Below are 22,014 nucleotides of genomic sequence, written 5' to 3'. Positions count from 1 at the left end.
CTATAGTATTGCATCTATCCGGGGCTGTGGCAGATCTGGAAATGAATAACTCCGCTCACGTGGGAGCTTGTGCACGGTTACCAAGGCAGGAAAGTTGCATACACCATTTTTTCAAGTCTGAAAGAATTAATGGAGGGGAGCAAGATAGTGAGTGCATAAAGATTTAAGCGAGCAAGAAGCAATCGGGTGCGATCATACCAGCACTAATACACCGGATCCCATCAGAACTCCGAAGTTAAGCGTGCTTGGGCGAGAGTAGTACTAGGATTGGTGAACTCCTAGGAAGTCCTCGTGTTGCACCCCAATTTTATTAATATTTTATTTTTGATATACTATTTTCAAATTCCATATGTCGTTTCGGCGAGACAACTGGAAACAACGCGCCGGATACTCGGAGCATTTACGGTTCGATCTTTATTACTGAATGGGAACGGTGCAAAACCGGGATTTGGGCGTTCGTCGTGGATTGTGGGCCCGGCGATATTATTTTATCTATCCGGGGCTGCGGCAGATCTGGAAATGAATAACTCCGCTCACGTGGGAGCTTGTGGACAGGTACCAAGGGAGGAAAGTTGCATACACCGTTTTTTCAAGTCTGAAAGAATTAATGGAGGGGAGCAAAATAGTGAGTGCGTTAAGATTTAAGCGAGCAAGAAGAAAATGGGTGCGATCATACAAGCACTAATGCATCGGATCCCATTTGAACTCCGAAATTAAGCGTTCTTGGCGAGAGTAGTACTAAGATTGGTGACCTCCTAGGAAGTCCTCGTGTTGCACCCCAATTTTATTAATATTTTATTTTTTATATACTATTTGCAAATTCCATATGTCGTTTCGGCGAGACAACTGGAAACAACGCGCCGGATACTCGGAGCATTTGCGGTTCGATCGTCATTATTGAATGGGAACGGTGCAAAACCGGGCTTTGGGTGTTCGTCGTTCATTGTGGGCCCCGCGATAGTATTGCATCTATCCGGGGCTGCGGCAGATCTGGAAATGAATAACTCCGCTCACGTGGGAGCTTGTGCACGGGTGCCAAGGGAGGAAAGTTGCATACACCATTTTTTCAAGTCCGAAAGAATTAATGGAGGGGAGCAAGATAGTGAGTGCATAAAGATTTAAGCGAGCAAGAAGCAAACGGGTGCGATCATACCAGCACTAATACACCGGATCCCATCAGAACTCCGAAGTTAAGCGTGCTTGGGCGAGAGTAGTACTAGGATTGGTGAACTCCTAGGAAGTCCTCGTGTTGCACCCCAATTTTATTAATATTTTATTTTTGATATACTATTTTCAAATTCCATATGTCGTTTCGGCGAGACAACTGGAAACAACGCGCCGGATACTCGGAGCATTTACGGTTCGATCGTCATTACTGAATGGGAACGGTGCAAAACTGGGATTTGGGCATTCGTCGTGGATTGTGGGCCCCGCGATATTATTGCATCTATTCGGGGCTGCGGTAGATCTGGAAATGAATAACTCCGCTCACGTGGGAGTTTGTGCACGGGTACCAAGGGAGGAAAGTTGCATACACCGTTTTTTCAAGTCTGAAAGAATTAATGGAGGGGAGCAAAATAGTGAGTGCATAAAGATTTAAGCGTGCAAGAAGAAAATGGGTGCGATCATACAAGCACTAATGCATCGGATCCCATTTGAACTCCGAAGTTAAGCGTTCTTGGCGAGAGTAGTACTAAGATTCGTGACCTCCTAGGAAGTCCTCGTGTTGCACCCCAATTTTATTAATATTTTATTTTTGATATACTATTTGCCAATTCCATTGTCGTTTCGGCGAGACAACTGGAAACAACGCGCCGGATACTCGGAGCATTTGCGGTTCGATCGTCATTATTGAATGGGAACGGTGCAAAACCGGGCTTTGGGTGTTCGTCGTGCATTGTGGGCCCTGCGATAGTATTGCATCTATCCGGGGCTGTGGCAGATCTGGAAATGAATAACTCCGCTCACGTGGGAGCTTGTGCACGGGTACCAAGGGAGGAAAGTTGCATACACCGTTTTTTCAAGTCTGAAAGAATTAATGGAGGGGAGCAAGATAGTGAGTGCATAAAGATTTAAGCGAGCAAGAAGCAATCGGGTGCGATCATACCAGCACTAATACACCGGATCCCATCAGAACTCCGAAGTTAAGCGTGCTTGGGCGAGAGTAGTACTAGGATTGGTGAACTCCTAGGAAGTCCTCGTGTTGCACCCCAATTTTATTAATATTTTATTTTTGATATACTATTTTCAAATTCCATATGTCGTTTCGGCGAGACAACTGGAAACAACGCGCCGGATACTCGGAGCATTTACGGTTCGATCTTTATTACTGAATGGGAACGGTGCAAAACCGGGATTTGGGCGTTCGTCGTGGATTGTGGGCCCGGCGATATTATTTCATCTATCCGGGGCTGCGGCAGATTTGGAAATGAATAACTCCGCTCACGTGGGAGCTTGTGGACAGGTACCAAGGGAGGAAAGTTGCATACACCGTTTTTTCAAGTCTGAAAGAATTAATGGAGGGGAGCAAAATAGTGAGTGCATTAAGATTTAAGCGAGCAAGAAGAAAATGGGTGCGATCATACAAGCACTAATGCATCGGATCCCATTTGAACTCCGAAATTAAGCGTTCTTGGCGAGAGTAGTACTAAGATTGGTGATCTCCTAGGAAGTCCTCGTGTTGCACCCCAATTTTATTAATATTTTATTTTTTATATACTATTTGCAAATTCCATATGTCGTTTCGGCGAGACAACTGGAAACAACGCGCCGGATACTCGGAGCATATGCGGTTCGATCGTCGTTATTGAATGGGAACGGTGCAAAACCGGGCTTTTGGTGTTCGTCGTGCATTGTGGGCCCTGCTATAGTATTGCATCTATCCGGGGCTGTGGCAGATCTGGAAATGAATAACTCCGCTCACGTGGGAGCTTGTGCACGGGTACCAAGGGAGGAAAGTTGCATACACCATTTTTTCAAGTTTGAAAGAATTAATGGAGGGGAGCAAGATAGTGAGTGCATAAAGATTTAAGCGAGCAATAAGCAATCGGGTAAGATCATACCAGCACTAATACACCGGATCCCATCAGAACTCCGAAGTTAAGCGTGCTTGGGCGAGAGTAGTACTAGGATTGGTGAACTCCTAGGAAGTCCTCGTGTTGCACCCCAATTTTATTAATATTTTATTTTTGATATACTATTTTCAAATTCCATATGTCGTTTCGGCGAGACAACTGGAAACAACGTGCCGGATACTCGGAGCATTTACGGTTCGATCGTCGTTACTGAATGGGAACGGTGCAAAACCGGGATTTGGGCGTTCGTCGTGGATTGTGGGCCCCGCGATATTATTGCATCTATCCGGGGATGCGGCAGATATGGAAATGAATGACTCCGCTCACGTGGGAGCTTGTGCACGGGTACCAAGGGAGGAAAGTTGCATACACCGTTTTTTCAAGTCTGAAAGAATTAATGGAGGGGAGAAAAATAGTGAGTGCGTAAAGATTTAAGCGAGCAAGAAGAAAATGGGTGCGATCATACAAGCACTAATGCATCGGATCCCATTTGAACTCCGAAGATAAGCGTTCTTGGCGAGAGTAGTACTAAGATTGGTGACCTGATAGGAAGTCCTCGTGTTGCACCCCAATTTTATTAATATTTTATTTTTGATATACAATTTTCAAATTCCATATGTCGTTTCGGCGAGACAACTGGAAACAACGTGCCGGATACTCAGAGCATTTACGGTTCGATCGTCGTTACTGAATGGGAACGGTGCAAAACCGGGATTTGGGCGTTCGTCGTGGATTGTGGGCCCTGTGATATTATTGCATCTATCCGGGGCTGCGGCAGATCTGGAAATGAATAACTCCGCTCACGTGGGAGCTTGTGCACGGGTACCAAGGGAGGAAAGTTGCATACACCGTTTTTTCAAGTCTGAAAGAATTAATGGAGGGGAGAAAAATAGTGAGTGCATAAAGATTTAAGCGAGCAAGAAGAAAATGGGTGCGATCATACAAGCACTAATGCATCGGATCCCATTTGAACTCCGAAGATAAGCGTTCTTGGCGAGAGTAGTACTAAGATTGGTGACCTGATAGGAAGTCCTCGTGTTGCACCCCAATTTTATTAATATTTTATTTTTGATATACTATTTGCAAATTCCATATGTCGTTTCGGCGAGACAACTAGAAACAACACGTCGGATACTCGTACCATTTGCGGCACGATTGTCATTACTGAATGGGAACGGTGCATAACCAGGCTTTTGGCATTCGTCGTGCATTGTGGGCCCCATGATATTATTGCATCTATCCGGGGCTGCGGCAGATCTGGAAAGGAATAACTCCGCTCACGTGGGAGCTTGTGCACGGTTACCAAGGGAGGAAAGTTGCATACACCATTTTTTCAAGTCCGAAAGAATTAATGGAGGGGAGCAAGATAGTGAGTGCATAAAGATTTAGGCGAGCAAGAAGCAAACGGGTGCGATCATACCAGCACTAATACACCGGATCCCATCAGAACTCCGAAGTTAAGCGTGCTTGGGCGAGAGTAGTACTAGGATTGGTGACCTCCTAGGAAGTCCTCGTGTTGCACCCCAATTTTATTAATATTTTATTTTTAATATACTATTTGCAAATTCCATATCTCGTTTCGGCGAGACAACTGGAAACAACGCGCCGGATACTCGGAGCATTTACGGTTCGATCGTCATTACTGAATGGGAACGGTGCAAAATCGGGATTTGGGCGTTCGTCGTGGATTGTGGGCCCTGCGATATTATTGCATCTATCCGAGGCTGCGGCAGATCTGGAAATGAATAACTCCGCTCACGTGGGAGCTTGTGCACGGGTACCAAGGGAGGAAAGTTGCATACACCATTTTTTCAAGTCTGAAAGAATTAATGGAGGTGAGCAAAATAGTGAGTGCATAAAGATTTAAGCGAGCAAGAAGAAAATGGGTGTGATCATACAAGCACTAATGCATCGGATCCCATTTGAACTCCGAAGTTAAGCGTTCTTGGCGAGAGTAGTACTAAGATTGGTGACCTCCTAGGAAGTCCTCGTGTTGCACCCCAATTTTATTAATATTTTATTTTTGATATACTATTTGCCAATTCCATATGTCGTTTCGGCGAGACAACTGGAAACAACGCGCCGGATACTCGGAGCATTTGCGGTTCGATCGTCATTATTGAATGGGAACGGTGCAAAACCGGGCTTTGGGTGTTTGTCGTGCATTGTGGGCCCTGCTATAGTATTGCATCTATCCGGGGCTGTGGCAGATCTGGAAATGAATAACTCCGCTCACGTGGGAGCTTGTGCACGGTTACCAAGGGATGTAAGTTGCATACACCATTTTTTCAAGTCTGAAAGAATTAATGGAGGGGAGCAAGATAGTGAGTGCATAAAGATTTAAGCGAGCAAGAAGCAATCGGGTGCGATCATACCAGCACTAATACACCGGATCCCATCAGAACTCCGAAGTTAAGCGTGCTTGGGCGAGAGTAGTACTAGGATTGGTGAACTCCTAGGAAGTCCTCGTGTTGCACCCCAATTTTATTAATATTTTATTTTTGATATACTATTTTCAAATTCCATATGTCGTTTCGGCGAGACAACTGGAAACAACGCGCCGGATACTCGGAGCATTTACGGTTCGATCTTTATTACTGAATGGGAACGGTGCAAAACCGGGATTTGGGCGTTCGTCGTGGATTGTGGGCCCGGCGATATTATTTTATCTATCCGGGGCTGCGGCAGATCTGGAAATGAATAACTCCGCTCACGTGGGAGCTTGTGCACGGGTACCAAGGGAGGAAAGTTGCATACACCGTTTTTTCAAGTCTGAAAGAATTAATGGAGGGGAGCAAAATAGTGAGTGCATAAAGATTTAAGCGAGCAAGAAGAAAATGGGTGCGATCATACAAGCACTAATGCATCGGATCCCATTTGAACTCCGAAATTAAGCGTTCTTGGCGAGAGTAGTACTAAGATTGGTGACCTCCTAGGAAGTCCTCGTGTTGCACCCCAATTTTATTAATATTTTATTTTTTATATACTATTTGCAAATTCCATATGTCGTTTCGGCGTGACAACTGGAAACAACGCGCCGGATACTCGGAGCATTTGCGGTTCGATCGTCATTATTGAATGCGAACGGTGCAAAACCGGGCTTTGGGTGTTCGTCGTTCATTGTGGGCCCCGCGATAGTATTGCATCTATCCGGGGCTGCGGCAGATCTGGAAATGAATAACTCCGCTCACGTGGGAGCTTGTGCACGGGTGCCAAGGGAGGAAAGTTGCATACACCATTTTTTCAAGTCTGAAAGAATTAATGGAGGGGAGCAAGATAGTGAGTGCATAAAGATTTAAGCGAGCAAGAAGCAAACGGGTGCGATCATACCAGCACTAATACACCGGATCCCATCAGAACTCCGAAGTTAAGCGTGCTTGGGCGAGAGTAGTACTAGGATTGGTGAACTCCTAGGAAGTCCTCGTGTTGCACCCCAATTTTATTAATATTTTATTTTTGATATACTATTTTCAAATTCCATATGTCGTTTCGGCGAGACAACTGGAAACAACGCGCCGGATACTCGGAGCATTTACGGTTCGATCGTCATTACTGAATGGGAACGGTGCAAAACTGGGATTTGGGCATTCGTCGTGGATTGTGGGCCCCGCGATATTATTGCATCTATCCGGGGCTGCGGTAGATCTGGAAATGAATAACTCCGCTCACGTGGGAGCTTGTGCACGGGTACCAAGGGAGGAAAGTTGCATACACCGTTTTTTCAAGTCTGAAAGAATTAATGGAGGGGAGCAAAATAGTGAGTGCATAAAGATTTAAGCGTGCAAGAAGAAAATGGGTGCGATCATACAAGCACTAATGCATCGGATCCCATTTGAACTCCGAAGTTAAGCGTTTTTGGCGAGAGTAGTACTAAGATTGGTGACCTCCTAGGAAGTCCTCGTGTTGCACCCCAATTTTATTAATATTTTATTTTTGATATACTATTTGCAAATTCCATATGTCGTTTCGGCGAGACAACTGGAAACAACGCGCCGGATACTCGGACCATTTGCGGTTCGTTCGTCATTATTGAATGGGAACGGTGCAAAACCGGGCTTTGGGTGTTCGTCGTGCATTGTGGGCCCCGCGATAGTATTGCATCTATCCGGGGCTGAGGCAGATCTGGAAATGAATAACTCCGCTCACGTGGGAGCTTGTGCACGGGTACCAAGGGAGGAAAGTTGCATACACCGTTTTTTCAAGTCTGAAAGAATTAATGGAGGGGAGCAAGATAGTGAGTGCATAAAGATTTAAGCGAGCAAGAAGCAATCGGGTGCGATCATACCAGCACTAATACACCGGATCCCATCAGAACTCCGAAGTTAAGCGTGCTTGGGCGAGAGTAGTACTAGGATTGGTGAACTCCTAGGAAGTCCTCGTGTTGCACCCCAATTTTATTAATATTTTATTTTTGATATACTATTTTCAAATTCCATATGTCGTTTCGGCGAGACAACTGGAAACAACTGCTGGATACTCGGAGCATTTACGGTTCGATCGTCATTACTGAATGGGAACGGTGCAAAACCGGGATTTGGGCGTTCGTCGTGGATTGTGGGCCCCGCGATATTATTGCATCTATCCAGGGCTGCGGCAGATTTGGAAATGAATAACTCCGCTCACGTGGGAGTTTGTGCACGGGTACCAAGGGAGGAAAGTTGCATACACCGTTTTTTCAAGTCTGAAAGAATTAATGGAGGGGAGAAAAATAGTGAGTGCATAAAGATTTAAGCGAGCAAGAAGAAAATGGGTGCGATCATACAAGCACTAATGCATCGGATCCCATTTGAACTCCGAAGATAAGCGTTCTTGGCGAGAGTAGTACTAAGATTGGTGACCTGATAGGAAGTCCTCGTGTTGCACCCCAATTTTATTAATATTTTATTTTTGATATACTATTTGCAAATTCCATATGTCGTTTCGGCGAGACAACTGGAAACAACGCGCCGGATACTCGGAGCATATGCGGTTCGATCGTCATTATTGAATGGGAACGGTGCAAAACCGGGCTTTTGGTGTTCGTCGTGCATTGTGGGCCCTGCTATAGTATTGCATCTATCCGGGGCTGTGGCAGATCTGGAAATGAATAACTCCGCTCACGTGGGAGCTTGTGCACGGGTACCAAGGGAGGAAAGTTGCATACACCATTTTTTCAAGTCTGAAAGAATTAATGGAGGGGAGCAAGATAGTGAGTGCATAAAGATTTAAGCGAGCAATAAGCAATCGGGTAAGATCATACCAGCACTAATACACCGGATCCCATCAGAACTCCGAAGTTAAGCGTGCTTGGGCGAGAGTAGTACTAGGATTGGTGAACTCCTAGGAAGTCCTCGTGTTGCACCCCAATTTTATTAATATTTTATTTTTGATATACTATTTTCAAATTCCATATGTCGTTTCGGCGAGACAACTGGAAACAACGTGCCGGATACTCGGAGCATTTACGGTTCGATCGTCGTTACTGAATGGGAACGGTGCAAAACCGGGATTTGGGCGTTCGTCGTGGATTGTGGGCCCCGCGATATTATTGCATCTATCCGGGGATGCGGCAGATATGGAAATGAATAACTCCGCTCATGTGGGAGCTTGTGCACGGGTACCAAGGGAGGAAAGTTGCATACACCGTTTTTTCAAGTCTGAAAGAATTAATGGAGGGGAGAAAAATAGTGAGTGCGTAAAGATTTAAGCGAGCAAGAAGAAAATGGGTGCGATCTTACAAGCACTAATGCATCGGATCCCATTTGAACTCCGAAGATAAGCGTTCTTGGCGAGAGTAGTACTAAGATTGGTGACCTGATAGGAAGTCCTCGTGTTGCACCCCAATTTTATTAATATTTTATTTTTGATATACTATTTTCAAATTCCATATGTCGTTTCGGCGAGACAACTGGAAACAACGTGCCGGATACTCAGAGCATTTACGGTTCGATCGTCGTTACTGAATGGGAACGGTGCAAAACCGGGATTTGGGCGTTCGTCGTGGATTGTGGGCCCTGCGATATTATTGCATCTATCCGGGGCTGCGGCAGATCTGGAAATGAATAACTCCGCTCACGTGGGAGCTTGTGCACGGGTACCAAGGGAGGAAAGTTGCATACACCGTTTTTTCAAGTCTGAAAGAATTAATGGAGGGGAGAAAAATAGTGAGTGCATAAAGATTTAAGCGAGCAAGAAGAAAATGGGTGCGATTATACAAGCACTAATGCATCGGATCCCATTTGAACTCCGAAGATAAGCGTTCTTGGCGAGAGTAGTACTAAGATTGGTGACCTGATAGGAAGTCCTCGTGTTGCACCCCAATTTTATTAATATTTTATTTTTGATATACTATTTGCAAATTCCATATGTCGTTTCGGCGAGACAACTAGAAACAACACGCCGGATACTCGGACCATTTGCGGCACGATTGTCATTACTGAATGGGAACGCTGCATAACCGGGCTTTTGGCATTCGTCGTGCATTGTGGGCCCCATGATATTATTGCATCTATCCGGGGCTGCGGCAGATCTGGAAAGGAATAACTCCGCTCACGTGGGAGCTTGTGCACGGTTACCAAGGGAGGAAAGTTGCATACACCATTTTTTCAAGTCCGAAAGAATTAATGGAGGGGAGCAAGATAGTGAGTGCATAAAGATTTAGGCGAGCAAGAAGCAAACGGGTGCGATCATACCAGCACTAATACACCGGATCCCATCAGAACTCCGAAGTTAAGCGTGCTTGGGCGAGAGTAGTACTAGGATTGGTGACCTCCTAGGAAGTCCTCGTGTTGCACCCCAATTTTATTAATATTTTATTTTTAATATACTATTTGCAAATTCCATATGTCGTTTCGGCGAGACAACTGGAAACAACGCGCCGGATACTCGGAGCATTTACGGTTCGATCGTCATTACTGAATGGGAACGGTGCAAAATCGGGATTTGGGCGTTCGTCGTGTATTGTGGGCCCTGCGATATTATTGCATCTATCCGGGGCTGCGGCAGATCTGGAAATGAATAACTCCGCTCACGTGGGAGCTTGTGCACGGGTACCAAGGGAGGAAAGTTGCATACACCATTTTTTCAAGTCTGAAAGAATTAATGGAGGGGAGCAAAATAGTGAGTGCATAAAGATTTAAGCGAGCAAGAAGAAAATGGGTGTGATCATACAAGCACTAATGCATCGGATCCCATTTGAACTCCGAAGTTAAGCGTTCTTGGCGAGAGTAGTACTAAGATTGGTGACCTCCTAGGAAGTCCTCGTGTTGCACCCCAATTTTATTAATATTTTATTTTTGATATACTATTTGCCAATTCCATATGTCGTTTCGGCGAGACAACTGGAAACAACGCGCCGGATACTCGGAGCATTTGCGGTTCGATCGTCATTATTGAATGGGAACGGTGCAAAACCGGGCTTTGGGTGTTCGTCGTGCATTGTGGGCCCTGCTATAGTATTGCATCTATCCGGGGCTGTGGCAAATCTGGAAATGAATAACTCCGCTCACGTGGGAGCTTGTGCACGGTTACCAAGGGAGGAAAGTTGCATACACCATTTTTTCAAGTCTGAAAGAATTAATGGAGGGGAGTAAGATAGTGAGTGCATAAAGATTTAAGCGAGCAAGAAGCAATCGGGTGCGATCATACCAGCACTAATACACCGGATCCCATCAGAACTCCGAAGTTAAGCGTGCTTGGGCGAGAGTAGTACTAGGATTGGTGAACTCCTAGGAAGTCCTCGTGTTGCACCCCAATTTTATTAATATTTTATTTTTGATATACTATTTTCAAATTCCATATGTCGTTTCGGCGAGACAACTGGAAACAACGTGCCGGATACTCAGAGCATTTACGGTTCGATCGTCGTTACTGAATGGGAACGGTGCAAAACCGGGATTTGGGCGTTCGTCGTGGATTGTGGGCCCTGCGATATTATTCCATCAATCCGGGGCTGCGGCAGATCTGGAAATGAATAACTCTGCTCACGTGGGAGCTTGTGCACGGGTACCAAGGGAGGAAAGTTGCATACACCATTTTTTCAAGTCTGAAAGAATTAATGGAGGGGAGAAAAATAGTGAGTGCATAAAGATTTAAGCGAGCAAGAAGCAAATGGGTGCGATCATACCAGCACTAATACACCTGATCCCATCAGAACTCTGAAGTTAAGCGTGCTTGGGCGAGACTAGTATTAGGATTGGTGAACTCCAAGGAAGTCCTCGTGTTGCACCCCAATTTTATTAATATTTTATTTTTGAGCTACTATTTTCAAATTCCATATGTCGTTTTGGCGAGACAACTGGAAACAACGCGCCGGATATTCGGAGCATTTACGGTTCGATCTTTATTACTGAATGGGAACGGTGCAAAACCGGGATTTGGGCGTTCGTCGTGGATTGTGGGCCCGGCGATATTATTTTATCTATCCGGGGCTGCGGCAGATCTGGAAATGAATAGCTCCGCTCACGTGGGAGCTTGTGGACGGGTACCAAGGGAGGAAAGTTGCATACACCGTTTTTTCAAGTCTGAAAGAATTAATGGAGGGGAGCAAAATAGTGAGTGCATAAAGATTTAAGCGAGCAAGAAGAAAATGGGTGCGATTATACAAGCACTAATGCATCGGATCCCATTTGAACTCCGAAATTAAGCGTTCTTGGCGAGAGTAGTACTAAGATTGGTGACCTCCTAGGAAGTCCTCGTGTTGCACCCCAATTTTATTAATATTTTATTTTTTATATACTATTTGCAAATTCCATATGTCGTTTCGGCGAGACAACTGGAAACAACGCGCCGGATACTCGGAGCATTTGCGGTTCGATCGTCATTATTGAATGGGAACGGTGCAAAACCGGGCTTTGGGTGTTCGTCGTGCATTGTGGGCCCCGCGATAGTATTGCATCTATCCGGGGCTGCGGCAGATCTGGAAATGAATAACTCCGCTCACGTGGGAGCTTGTGCACGGGTACCATGGGAGGAAAGTTGCATACACCGTTTTTTCAAGTCTGAAAGAATTAATGGAGGGGAGAAAAATAGTGAGTGCATAAAGATTTAAGCGAGCAAGAAGAAAATGGGTGCGATCATACAAGCACTAATGCATCGGATCCCATTTGAACTCCGAAGATAAGCGTTCTTGGCGAGAGTAGTACTAAGATTGGTGACCTGATAGGAAGTCCTCGTGTTGCACCCCAATTTTATTAATATTTTATTTTTGATATACTATTTGCAAATTCCATATGTCGTTTCGGCGAGACAACTGGAAACAACGCGCCGGATACTCGGAGCATATGCGGTTCGATCGTCATTATTGAATGGGATCGGTGAAAAACCGGGCTTTTGGTGTTCGTCGTGCATTGTGGGCCCTGCTATAGTATTGCATCTATCCGGGGCTGTGGCAGATCTGGAAATGAATAACTCCGCTCACGTGGGAGCTTGTGCACGGGTACCAAGGGAGGAAAGTTGCATACACCATTTTTTCAAGTCTGAAAGAATTAATGGAGGGGAGCAAAATAGTGAGTGCATAAAGATTTAAGCGTGCAAGAAGAAAATGGGTGCGATCATACAAGCACTAATGCATCGGATCCCATTTGAACTCCGAAGTTAAGCGTTTTTGGCGAGAGTAGTAGTAAGATTGGTGACCTCCTAGGAAGTCCTCGTGTTGCACCCCAATTTTATTAATATTTTATTTTTGATATACTATTTGCAAATTCCATATGTCGTTTCGGCGAGACAACTGGAAACAACGCGCCGGATACTCGGAGCATTTGCGGTTCGTTCGTCGTTATTGAATGGGAACGGTGCAAAACCGGGCTTTGGGTGTTCGTCGTGCATTGTGGGCCCCGCGATAGTATTGCATCTATCCGGGGCTGAGGCAGATCTGGAAATGAGTAACTCCGCTCACGTGGGAGCTTTTGCACGGGTACCAAGGGAGGAAAGTTGCATACACCGTTTTTTCAAGTCTGAAAGAATTAATGGAGGGGAGCAAGATAGTGAGTGCATAAAGATTTAAGCGAGCAAGAAGCAATCGGGTGCGATCATACCAGCACTAATACACCGGATCCCATCAGAACTCCGAAGTTAAGCGTGCTTGGGCGAGAGTAGTACTAGGATTGGTGAACTCCTAGGAAGTCCTCGTGTTGCACCCCAATTTTATTAATATTTTATTTTTGATATACTATTTTCAAATTCCATATGTCGTTTCGGCGAGACAACTGGAAACAACTGCTGGATACTCGGAGCATTTACGGTTCGATCGTCATTACTGAATGGGAACGGTGCAAAACCGGGATTTGGGCGTTCGTCGTGGATTGTGGGCCCCGCGATATTATTGCATCTATCCAGGGCTGCGGCAGATTTGGAAATGAATAACTCCGCTCACGTGGGAGTTTGTGCACGGGTACCAAGGGAGGAAAGTTGCATACACCGTTTTTTCAAGTCTGAAAGAATTAATGGAGGGGAGAAAAATAGTGAGTGCATAAAGATTTAAGCGAGCAAGAAGAAAATGGGTGCGATCATACAAGCACTAATGCATCGGATCCCATTTGAACTCCGAAGATAAGCGTTCTTGGCGAGAGTAGTACTAAGATTGGTGACCTGATAGGAAGTCCTCGTGTTGCACCCCAATTTTATTAATATTTTATTTTTGATATACTATTTGCAAATTCCATATGTCGTTTCGGCGAGACAACTGGAAACAACGCGCCGGATACTCGGAGCATATGCGGTTCGATCGTCATTATGGAATGGGAACGGTGCAAAACCGGGCTTTTGGTGTTCGTCGTGCATTGTGGGCCCTGCTATAGTATTGCATCTATCCGGGGCTGTGGCAGATCTGGAAATGAATAACTCCGCTCACGTGGGAGCTTGTGCACGGGTACCAAGGGAGGAAAGTTGCATACACCATTTTTTCAAGTCTGAAAGAATTAATGGAGGGAAGCAAGATAGTGAGTGCATAAAGATTTAAGCGAGCAATAAGCAATCGGGTAAGATCATACCAGCACTAATACACCGGATCCCATCAGAACTCCGAAGTTAAGCGTGCTTGGGCGAGAGTAGTACTAGGATTGGTGAACTCCTAGGAAGTCCTCGTGTTGCACCCCAATTTTATTAATATTTTATTTTTGATATACTATTTTCAAATTCCATATGTCGTTTTGGCGAGACAACTGGAAACAACGTGCCGGATACTCGGAGCATTTACGGTTCGATCGTCGTTACTGAATGGGAACGGTGCAAAACCGGGATTTGGGCGTTCGTCGTGGATTGTGGGCCCCGCGATATTATTGCATCTATCCGGGGATGCGGCAGATATGGAAATGAATAACTCCGCTCACGTGGGAGCTTGTGCACGGGTACCAAGGGAGGAAAGTTGCATACACCGTTTTTTCAAGTCTGAAAGAATTAATGGAGGGGAGAAAAATAGTGAGTGCGTAAAGATTTAAGCGAGCAAGAAGAAAATGGGTGCGATCATACAAGCACTAATGCATCGGATCCCATTTGAACTCCGAAGATAAGCGTTCTTGGCGAGAGTAGTACTAAGATTGGTGACCTGATAGGTAGTCCTCGTGTTGCACCCCAATTTTATTAATATTTTATTTTTGATATACTATTTTCAAATTCCATATGTCGTTTTGGCGAGACAACTGGAAACAACGTGCCGGATACTCAGAGCATTTACGGTTCGATCGTCGTTACTGAATGGGAACGGTGCAAAACCGGGATTTGGGCGTTCGTCGTGGATTGTGGGCCCTGCGATATTATTGCATCTATCCGGGGCTGCGGCAGATCTGGAAATGAATAACTCCGCTCACGTGGGAGCTTGTGCACGGGTACCAAGGGAGGAAAGTTGCATACACCGTTTTTTCAAGTCTGAAAGAATTAATGGAGGGGAGAAAAATAGTGAGTGCATAAAGATTTAAGCGAGCAAGAAGAAAATGGGTGCGATCATACAAGCACTAATGCATCGGATCCCATTTGAACTCCGAAGATAAGCGTTCTTGGCGAGAGTAGTACTAAGATTGGTGACCTGATAGGAAGTCCTCGTGTTGCACCCCAATTTTATTAATATTTTATTTTTGATATACTATTTGCAAATTCCATATGTCGTTTCGGCGAGACAACTAGAAACAACACGCCGGATACTCGGACCATTTGCGGCACGATTGTCATTACTGAATGGGAACGGTGCATAACCGGGCTTTTGGCATTCGTCGTGCATTGTGGGCCCCATGATATTATTGCATCTATCCGGGGCTGCGGCAGATCTGGAAAGGAATAACTCCGCTCACGTGGGAGCTTGTGCACGGTTACCAAGGGTGGAAAGTTGCATACACCATTTTTTCAAGTCCGAAAGAATTAATGGAGGGGAGCAAGATAGTGAGTGCATAAAGATTTAGGCGAGCAAGAAGCAAACGGGTGCGATCATACCAGCACTAATACACCGGATCCCATCAGAACTCCGAAGTTAAGCGTGCTTGGGCGAGAGTAGTACTAGGATTGGTGACCTCCTAGGAAGTCCTCGTGTTGCACCCCAATTTTATTAATATTTTATTTTTAATATACTATTTGCAAATTCCATATGTCGTTTCGGCGAGACAACTGGAAACAACGCGCCGGATACTCGGAGCATTTACGGTTCGATCGTCATTACTGAATGGGAACGGTGCAAAATCGGGATTTGGGCGTTCGTCGTGGATTGTGGGCCCTGCGATATTATTGCATCTATCCGGGGCTGCGGCAGATCTGGAAATGAATAACTCCGCTCACGTGGGAGCTTGTGCACGGGTACCAAGGGAGGAAAGTTGCATACACCATTTTTTCAAGTCTGAAAGAATTAATGGAGGGGAGCAAGATAGTGAGTGCATAAAGATTTAAGCGAGCAAGAAGAAAATGGGTGTGATCATACAAGCACTAATGCATCGGATCCCATTTGAACTCCGAAGTTAAGCGTTCTTGGCGAGAGTAGTACTAAGATTGGTGACCTCCTAGGAAGTCCTCGTGTTGCACCCCAATTTTATTAATATTTTATTTTTGATATACTATTTGCCAATTCCATATGTCGTTTCGGCGAGACAACTGGAAACAACGCGCCGGATACTCGGAGCATTTGCGGTTCGATCGTCATTATTGAATGGGAACGGTGCAAAACCGGGCTTTGGGTGTTCGTCGTGCATTGTGGGCCCTGCTATAGTATTGCATCTATCCGGGGCTGTGGCAGATCTGGAAATGAATAACTCCGCTCACGTGGGAGCTTGTGCACGGTTACCAAGGGAGGAAAGTTGCATACACCATTTTTTCATGTCTGAAAGAATTAATGGAGGGGAGCAAGATAGTGAGTGCATAAAGATTTAAGCGAGCAAGAAGCAATCGGGTGCGATCATACCAGCACTAATACACCGGATCCCATCAGAACTCCGAAGTTAAGCGTGCTTGGGCGAGAGTAGTACTAGGATTGGTGAACTCCTAGGAAGTCCTCGTGTTGCACCCCAATTTTATTAATATTTTATTTTTGATATACTATTTTCAAATTCCATATGTCGTTTCGGCGAGACAACTGGAAACAACGTGCCGGATACTCAGAGCATTTACGGTTCGATCGTCGTTACTGAATGGGAACGGTGCAAAACCGGGATTTGGGCGTTCGTCGTGGATTGTGGGCCCTGCGATATTATTGCATCTATCCGGGGCTGCGGCAGATCTGGAAATGAATAACTCTGCTCACGTGGGAGCTTGTGCACGGGTACCAAGGGAGGAAAGTTGCATACACCATTTTTTCAAGTCTGAAAGAATTAATGGAGGGGAGCAAAATAGTGAGTGCATAAAGATTTAAGCGTGCAAGAAGAAAATGGGTGCGATCATACAAGCACTAATGCATCGGATCCCATTTGAACTCCGAAGTTAAGCGTTCTTGGCGAGAGTAGTACTAAGATTGGTGACCTCCTAGGAAGTCCTCGTGTTGCACCCCAATTTTATTAATATTTTATTTTTGATATACTATTTGCAAATTCCATATGTCGTTTCGGCGAGACAACTGGAAACAACGCGCCGGATACTCGGAGCATTTGCGGTTCGTTCGTCATTATTGAATGGGAACGGTGCAAAACCGGGCTTTGGGTGTTCGTCGTGCATTGTGGGCCCCGCGATAGTATTGCATCTATCCGGGGCTGCGGCAGATCTGGAAATGAATAACTCCGCACACGTGGGAGCTTGTGCACGGGTACCAAGGGAGGAAAGTTGCATACACCGTTTTTTCAAGTCTGAAAGAATTAATGGAGGGGAGCAAGATAGTGAGTGCATAAAGATTTAAGCGAGCAAGAAGCAATCGGGTGCGATCATACCAGCACTAATACACCGGATCCCATCAGAACTCCGAAGTTAAGCGTGCTTGGGCGAGAGTAGTACTAGGATTGGTGAACTCCTAGGAAGTCCTCGTGTTGCACCCCAATTTTATTAATATTTTATTTTTGATATACTATTTTCAAATTCCATATGTCGTTTCGGCGAGACAACTGGAAACAACTGCTGGATACTCGGAGCATTTACGGTTCGATCGTCATTACTGAATGGGAACGGTGCAAAACCGGGATTTGGGCGTTCGTCGTGGATTGTGGGCCCCGCGATATTATTGCATCTATCCGGGGCTGCGGCAGATTTGGAAATGAATAACTCCGCTCACGTGGGAGTTTGTGCACGGGTACCAAGGGAGGAAAGTTGCATACACCGTTTTTTCAAGTCTGAAAGAATTAATGGAGGGGAGCAAAATAGTGAGTGCATAAAGATTTAAGCGAGCAAGAAGAAAATGGGTGCGATCATACAAGCACTAATGCATCGGATCCCATTTGAACTCCGAAGTTAAGCGTTCTTGGCGAGAGTAGTACTAAGATTGGTGACCTGCTACGAAGTCCTCGTGTTGCACCCCAATTTTATTAATATTTTATTTTTGATATACTATTTGCAAATTCCATATGTCGTTTCGGCGAGACAACTGGAAACAACGCGCCGGATACTCGGACCATTTGCGGTTCGTTCGTCATTATTGAATGGGAACGGTGCAAAACCGGGCTTTGGGTGTTCGTCGTGCATTGTGGGCCCCGCGATAGTATTGCATCTATCCGGGGCTGAGGCAGATCTGGAAATGAATAACTCCGCTCACGTGGGAGCTTGTGCACGGGTACCAAGGGAGGAAAGTTGCATACACCGTTTTTTCAAGTCTGAAAGAATTAATGGAGGGGAGCAAGATAGTGAGTGCATAAAGATTTAAGCGAGCAAGAAGCAATCGGGTGCGATCATACCAGCACTAATACACCGGATCCCATCAGAACTCCGAAGTTAAGCGTGCTTGGGCGAGAGTAGTACTAGGATTGGTGAACTCCTAGGAAGTCCTCGTGTTGCACCCCAATTTTATTAATATTTTATTTTTGATATACTATTTTCAAATTCCATATGTCGTTTCGGCGAGACAACTGGAAACAACTACTGGATACTCGGAGCATTTACGGTTCGATCGTCATTACTGAATGGGAACGGTGCAAAACCGGGATTTGGGCGTTCGTCGTGGATTGTGGGCCCCGCGATATTATTGCATCTATCCAGGGCTGCGGCAGATTTGGAAATGAATAACTCCGCTCACGTGGGAGTTTGTGCACGGGTACCAAGGGAGGAAAGTTGCATACACCGTTTTTTCAAGTCTGAAAGAATTAATGGAGGGGAGAAAAATAGTGAGTGCATAAAGATTTAAGCGAGCAAGAAGAAAATGGGTGCGATCATACAAGCACTAATGCATCGGATCCCATTTGAACTCCGAAGATAAGCGTTCTTGGCGAGAGTAGTACTAAGATTGGTGACCTGATAGGTAGTCCTCGTGTTGCACCCCAATTTTATTAATATTTTATTTTTGATATACTATTTGCAAATTCCATATGTCGTTTCGGCGAGACAACTGGAAACAACGCGCCGGATACTCGGAGCATATGCGGTTCGATCGTCATTATGGAATGGGAACGGTGCAAAACCGGGCTTTTGGTGTTCGTCGTGCATTGTGGGCCCTGCTATAGTATTGCATCTATCCGGGGCTGTGGCAGATCTGGAAATGAATAACTCCGCTCACGTGGGAGCTTGTGCACGGGTACCAAGGGAGGAAAGTTGCATACACCATTTTTTCAAGTCTGAAAGAATTAATGGAGGGAAGCAAGATAGTGAGTGCATAAAGATTTAAGCGAGCAATAAGCAATCGGGTAAGATCATACCAGCACTAATACACCGGATCCCATCAGAACTCCGAAGTTAAGCGTGCTTGGGCGAGAGTAGTACTAGGATTGGTGAACTCCTAGGAAGTCCTCATGTTGCACCCCAATTTTATTAATATTTTATTTTTGATATACTATTTTCAAATTCCATATGTCGTTTTGGCGAGACAACTGGAAACAACGCGCCGGATACTCGGAGCATTTACGGTTCGATCGTCGTTACTGAATGGGAACGGTGCAAAACCGGGATTTGGGCGTTCGTCGTGGATTGTGGGCCCCGCGATATTATTGCATCTATCCGGGGATGCGGCAGATATGGAAATGAATAACTCCGCTCACGTGGGAGCTTGTGCACGGGTACCAAGGGAGGAAAGTTGCATACACCGTTTTTTCAAGTCTGAAAGAATTAATGGAGGGGAGAAAAATAGTGAGTGCGTAAAGATTTAAGCGAGCAAGAAGAAAATGGGTGCGATCATACAAGCACTAATGCATCGGATCCCATTTGAACTCCGAAGATAAGCGTTCTTGGCGAGAGTAGTACTAAGATTGGTGACCTGATAGGTAGTCCTCGTGTTGCACCCCAATTTTATTAATATTTTATTTTTGATATACTATTTGCAAATTCCATATGTCGTTTCGGCGAGACAACTAGAAACAACACGCCGGATACTCGGACCATTTGCGGCACGATTGTCATTACTGAATGGGAACGGTGCATAACCGGGCTTTTGGCATTCGTCGTGCATTGTGGGCCCCATGATATTATTGCATCTATCCGGGGCTGCGGCAGATCTGGAAAGGAATAACTCCGCTCACGTGGGAGCTTGTGCACGGTTACCAAGGGAGGAAAGTTGCATACACCATTTTTTCAAGTCCGAAAGAATTAATGGAGGGGAGCAAGATAGTGAGTGCATAAAGATTTAGGCGAGCAAGAAGCAAACGGGTGCGATCATACCAGCACTAATTCACCGGATCCCATCAGAACTCCGAAGTTAAGCGTGCTTGGGCGAGAGTAGTACTAGGATTGGTGACCTCCTAGGAAGTCCTCGTGTTGCACCCCAATTTTATTAATATTTTATTTTTAATATACTATTTGCAAATTCCATATGTCGTTTCGGCGAGACAACTGGAAACAACGCGCCGGATACTCGGAGCATTTACGGTTCGATCGTCATTACTGAATGGGAACGGTGCAAAATCGGGATTTGGGCGTTCGTCGTGGATTGTGGGCCCTGCGATATTATTGCATCTATCCGGGGCTGCGGCAGATCTGGAAATGAATAACTCCGCTCACGTGGGAGCTTGTGCACGGGTACCAAGGGAGGAAAGTTGCATACACCATTTTTTCAAGTCTGAAAGAATTAATGGAGGGGAGCAAAATAGTGAGTGCATAAAGATTTAAGCGAGCAAGAAGAAAATGGGTGTGATCATACAAGCACTAATGCATCGGATCCCATTTGAACTCCGAAGTTAAGCGTTCTTGGCGAGAGTAGTACTAAGATCGGTGACCTCCTAGGAAGTCCTCGTGTTGCACCCCAATTTTATTAATATTTTATTTTTGATATACTATTTGCAAATTCCATATGTCGTTTCGGCGAGACAACTGGAAACAACGCGCCGGATACTCGGAGCATTTGCGGTTCGTTCGTCATTATTGAATGGGAACGGTGCAAAACCGGGCTTTGGGTGTTCGTCGTGCATTGTGGGCCCTGCTATAGTATTGCATCTATCCGGGGCTGTGGCAGATCTGGAAATGAATAACTCCGCTCACGTGGGAGCTTGTGCACGGTTACCAAGGGAGGAAAGTTGCATACACCATTTTTTCATGTCTGAAAGAATTAATGGAGGGGAGCAAGATAGTGAGTGCATAAAGATTTAAGCGAGCAAGAAGCAATCGGGTGCGATCATACCAGCACTAATACACCGGATCCCATCAGAACTCCGAAGTTAAGCGTGCTTGGGCGAGAGTAGTACTAGGATTGGTGAACTCCTAGGAAGTCCTCGTGTTGCACCCCAATTTTATTAATATTTTATTTTTGATATACTATTTTCAAATTCCATATGTCGTTTCGGCGAGACAACTGGAAACAACGTGCCGGATACTCAGAGCATTTACGGTTCGATCGTCGTTACTGAATGGGAACGGTGCAAAACCGGGATTTGGGCGTTCGTCGTGGATTGTGGGCCCTGCGATATTATTGCATCTATCCGGGGCTGCGGCAGATCTGGAAATGAATAACTCTGCTCACGTGGGAGCTTGTGCACGGGTACCAAGGGAGGAAAGTTGCATACACCATTTTTTCAAGTCTGAAAGAATTAATGGAGGGGAGCAAAATAGTGAGTGCATAAAGATTTAAGCGTGCAAGAAGAAAATGGGTGCGATCATACCAGCACTAATTCACCGGATCCCATCTGAACTCCGAAGTTAAGCGTGCTTGGGCGAGAGTAGTACTAGGATTGGTGACCTCCTAGGAAGTCCTCGTGTTGCACCCCAATTTTATTAATATTTTATTTTTAATATACTATTTGCAAATTCCATATGTCGTTTCGGCGAGACAACTGGAAACAACGCGCCGGATACTCGGAGCATTTACGGTTCGATCGTCATTATTGAATGGGAACGGTGCAAAATCGGGATTTGGGCGTTCGTCGTGGATTGTGGGCCCTGCGATATTATTGCATCTATCCGGGGCTGCGGCAGATCTGGAAATGAATAACTCCGC

At 45.4% G+C, this 22,014-nt stretch overlaps 17 non-coding genes and 29 pseudogenes across 17 annotated transcripts; all 46 read left to right on the top strand.

Annotated features, from left to right (window-relative positions):
- Window positions 1-184: 184 nt before the first annotated feature.
- On the top strand, window positions 185-303 carry LOC148857509 (5S ribosomal RNA). The gene has a single exon (XR_016098224.1). It is a non-coding gene; the product is annotated as a 5S ribosomal RNA (ribosomal RNA).
- A 359-nt stretch (window positions 304-662) lies between these two features.
- On the top strand, window positions 663-780 carry LOC148857508 (5S ribosomal RNA; annotated as a pseudogene).
- Window positions 781-1,139: 359 nt separating this feature from the next.
- Window positions 1,140-1,258, top strand: LOC148857507 (5S ribosomal RNA). The gene has a single exon (XR_016098223.1). It is a non-coding gene; the product is annotated as a 5S ribosomal RNA (ribosomal RNA).
- A 359-nt stretch (window positions 1,259-1,617) lies between these two features.
- LOC148857506 (5S ribosomal RNA) lies at window positions 1,618-1,735 on the top strand (annotated as a pseudogene).
- Window positions 1,736-2,093: 358 nt separating this feature from the next.
- On the top strand, window positions 2,094-2,212 carry LOC148857505 (5S ribosomal RNA). Its single transcript, XR_016098222.1, has one exon. It is a non-coding gene; the product is annotated as a 5S ribosomal RNA (ribosomal RNA).
- A 359-nt stretch (window positions 2,213-2,571) lies between these two features.
- On the top strand, window positions 2,572-2,689 carry LOC148857504 (5S ribosomal RNA; annotated as a pseudogene).
- Window positions 2,690-3,048: 359 nt separating this feature from the next.
- On the top strand, window positions 3,049-3,167 carry LOC148857503 (5S ribosomal RNA; annotated as a pseudogene).
- Window positions 3,168-3,526: 359 nt separating this feature from the next.
- On the top strand, window positions 3,527-3,644 carry LOC148857502 (5S ribosomal RNA; annotated as a pseudogene).
- Window positions 3,645-4,003: 359 nt separating this feature from the next.
- LOC148857501 (5S ribosomal RNA) lies at window positions 4,004-4,121 on the top strand (annotated as a pseudogene).
- A 359-nt stretch (window positions 4,122-4,480) lies between these two features.
- On the top strand, window positions 4,481-4,599 carry LOC148857500 (5S ribosomal RNA). The gene has a single exon (XR_016097154.1). It is a non-coding gene; the product is annotated as a 5S ribosomal RNA (ribosomal RNA).
- Window positions 4,600-4,958: 359 nt separating this feature from the next.
- LOC148857499 (5S ribosomal RNA) lies at window positions 4,959-5,076 on the top strand (annotated as a pseudogene).
- Window positions 5,077-5,435: 359 nt separating this feature from the next.
- LOC148857498 (5S ribosomal RNA) lies at window positions 5,436-5,554 on the top strand. Its single transcript, XR_016098221.1, has one exon. It is a non-coding gene; the product is annotated as a 5S ribosomal RNA (ribosomal RNA).
- Window positions 5,555-5,913: 359 nt separating this feature from the next.
- LOC148857497 (5S ribosomal RNA) lies at window positions 5,914-6,031 on the top strand (annotated as a pseudogene).
- Window positions 6,032-6,390: 359 nt separating this feature from the next.
- On the top strand, window positions 6,391-6,509 carry LOC148857496 (5S ribosomal RNA). The gene has a single exon (XR_016098220.1). It is a non-coding gene; the product is annotated as a 5S ribosomal RNA (ribosomal RNA).
- Window positions 6,510-6,868: 359 nt separating this feature from the next.
- Window positions 6,869-6,986, top strand: LOC148857495 (5S ribosomal RNA; annotated as a pseudogene).
- Window positions 6,987-7,345: 359 nt separating this feature from the next.
- LOC148857494 (5S ribosomal RNA) lies at window positions 7,346-7,464 on the top strand. The gene has a single exon (XR_016098219.1). It is a non-coding gene; the product is annotated as a 5S ribosomal RNA (ribosomal RNA).
- A 358-nt stretch (window positions 7,465-7,822) lies between these two features.
- LOC148857493 (5S ribosomal RNA) lies at window positions 7,823-7,940 on the top strand (annotated as a pseudogene).
- Window positions 7,941-8,299: 359 nt separating this feature from the next.
- On the top strand, window positions 8,300-8,418 carry LOC148857492 (5S ribosomal RNA; annotated as a pseudogene).
- Window positions 8,419-8,777: 359 nt separating this feature from the next.
- LOC148857491 (5S ribosomal RNA) lies at window positions 8,778-8,895 on the top strand (annotated as a pseudogene).
- Window positions 8,896-9,254: 359 nt separating this feature from the next.
- Window positions 9,255-9,372, top strand: LOC148857490 (5S ribosomal RNA; annotated as a pseudogene).
- Window positions 9,373-9,731: 359 nt separating this feature from the next.
- LOC148857489 (5S ribosomal RNA) lies at window positions 9,732-9,850 on the top strand. Its single transcript, XR_016097152.1, has one exon. It is a non-coding gene; the product is annotated as a 5S ribosomal RNA (ribosomal RNA).
- Window positions 9,851-10,209: 359 nt separating this feature from the next.
- Window positions 10,210-10,327, top strand: LOC148857488 (5S ribosomal RNA; annotated as a pseudogene).
- A 359-nt stretch (window positions 10,328-10,686) lies between these two features.
- Window positions 10,687-10,805, top strand: LOC148857487 (5S ribosomal RNA). The gene has a single exon (XR_016098218.1). It is a non-coding gene; the product is annotated as a 5S ribosomal RNA (ribosomal RNA).
- Window positions 10,806-11,164: 359 nt separating this feature from the next.
- Window positions 11,165-11,283, top strand: LOC148857486 (5S ribosomal RNA; annotated as a pseudogene).
- A 359-nt stretch (window positions 11,284-11,642) lies between these two features.
- On the top strand, window positions 11,643-11,760 carry LOC148857485 (5S ribosomal RNA; annotated as a pseudogene).
- Window positions 11,761-12,119: 359 nt separating this feature from the next.
- On the top strand, window positions 12,120-12,237 carry LOC148857484 (5S ribosomal RNA; annotated as a pseudogene).
- A 359-nt stretch (window positions 12,238-12,596) lies between these two features.
- Window positions 12,597-12,714, top strand: LOC148857483 (5S ribosomal RNA; annotated as a pseudogene).
- A 359-nt stretch (window positions 12,715-13,073) lies between these two features.
- LOC148857482 (5S ribosomal RNA) lies at window positions 13,074-13,192 on the top strand. The gene has a single exon (XR_016098217.1). It is a non-coding gene; the product is annotated as a 5S ribosomal RNA (ribosomal RNA).
- Window positions 13,193-13,550: 358 nt separating this feature from the next.
- LOC148857481 (5S ribosomal RNA) lies at window positions 13,551-13,668 on the top strand (annotated as a pseudogene).
- A 359-nt stretch (window positions 13,669-14,027) lies between these two features.
- Window positions 14,028-14,146, top strand: LOC148857480 (5S ribosomal RNA; annotated as a pseudogene).
- A 359-nt stretch (window positions 14,147-14,505) lies between these two features.
- On the top strand, window positions 14,506-14,623 carry LOC148857479 (5S ribosomal RNA; annotated as a pseudogene).
- Window positions 14,624-14,982: 359 nt separating this feature from the next.
- On the top strand, window positions 14,983-15,100 carry LOC148857478 (5S ribosomal RNA; annotated as a pseudogene).
- A 359-nt stretch (window positions 15,101-15,459) lies between these two features.
- Window positions 15,460-15,578, top strand: LOC148857477 (5S ribosomal RNA). Its single transcript, XR_016097151.1, has one exon. It is a non-coding gene; the product is annotated as a 5S ribosomal RNA (ribosomal RNA).
- A 359-nt stretch (window positions 15,579-15,937) lies between these two features.
- On the top strand, window positions 15,938-16,055 carry LOC148857476 (5S ribosomal RNA; annotated as a pseudogene).
- A 359-nt stretch (window positions 16,056-16,414) lies between these two features.
- Window positions 16,415-16,533, top strand: LOC148857475 (5S ribosomal RNA). The gene has a single exon (XR_016098215.1). It is a non-coding gene; the product is annotated as a 5S ribosomal RNA (ribosomal RNA).
- Window positions 16,534-16,892: 359 nt separating this feature from the next.
- LOC148857474 (5S ribosomal RNA) lies at window positions 16,893-17,010 on the top strand (annotated as a pseudogene).
- A 359-nt stretch (window positions 17,011-17,369) lies between these two features.
- LOC148857473 (5S ribosomal RNA) lies at window positions 17,370-17,488 on the top strand. The gene has a single exon (XR_016098213.1). It is a non-coding gene; the product is annotated as a 5S ribosomal RNA (ribosomal RNA).
- Window positions 17,489-17,846: 358 nt separating this feature from the next.
- LOC148857472 (5S ribosomal RNA) lies at window positions 17,847-17,964 on the top strand (annotated as a pseudogene).
- A 359-nt stretch (window positions 17,965-18,323) lies between these two features.
- LOC148857471 (5S ribosomal RNA) lies at window positions 18,324-18,442 on the top strand. The gene has a single exon (XR_016098212.1). It is a non-coding gene; the product is annotated as a 5S ribosomal RNA (ribosomal RNA).
- A 358-nt stretch (window positions 18,443-18,800) lies between these two features.
- Window positions 18,801-18,918, top strand: LOC148857470 (5S ribosomal RNA; annotated as a pseudogene).
- Window positions 18,919-19,277: 359 nt separating this feature from the next.
- On the top strand, window positions 19,278-19,396 carry LOC148857469 (5S ribosomal RNA; annotated as a pseudogene).
- Window positions 19,397-19,755: 359 nt separating this feature from the next.
- Window positions 19,756-19,873, top strand: LOC148857468 (5S ribosomal RNA; annotated as a pseudogene).
- A 359-nt stretch (window positions 19,874-20,232) lies between these two features.
- On the top strand, window positions 20,233-20,351 carry LOC148857467 (5S ribosomal RNA). Its single transcript, XR_016097673.1, has one exon. It is a non-coding gene; the product is annotated as a 5S ribosomal RNA (ribosomal RNA).
- A 359-nt stretch (window positions 20,352-20,710) lies between these two features.
- Window positions 20,711-20,828, top strand: LOC148857466 (5S ribosomal RNA; annotated as a pseudogene).
- Window positions 20,829-21,187: 359 nt separating this feature from the next.
- LOC148857465 (5S ribosomal RNA) lies at window positions 21,188-21,306 on the top strand. Its single transcript, XR_016098211.1, has one exon. It is a non-coding gene; the product is annotated as a 5S ribosomal RNA (ribosomal RNA).
- A 359-nt stretch (window positions 21,307-21,665) lies between these two features.
- On the top strand, window positions 21,666-21,784 carry LOC148857464 (5S ribosomal RNA). Its single transcript, XR_016097634.1, has one exon. It is a non-coding gene; the product is annotated as a 5S ribosomal RNA (ribosomal RNA).
- The last annotated feature ends 230 nt before the right edge of the window (window positions 21,785-22,014 follow it).

This window comes from Nelumbo lutea, chromosome 4 (assembly GCF_056320005.1).
Source record: "Nelumbo lutea isolate HS-2025 chromosome 4, American lotus-T2T, whole genome shotgun sequence".
NCBI classification, from domain to species: domain Eukaryota; kingdom Viridiplantae; phylum Streptophyta; class Magnoliopsida; order Proteales; family Nelumbonaceae; genus Nelumbo; species Nelumbo lutea.
The sequence above is the reverse complement of the archived record's forward strand: the minus strand, read 5'-3'. Positions and strand labels throughout refer to the sequence as shown.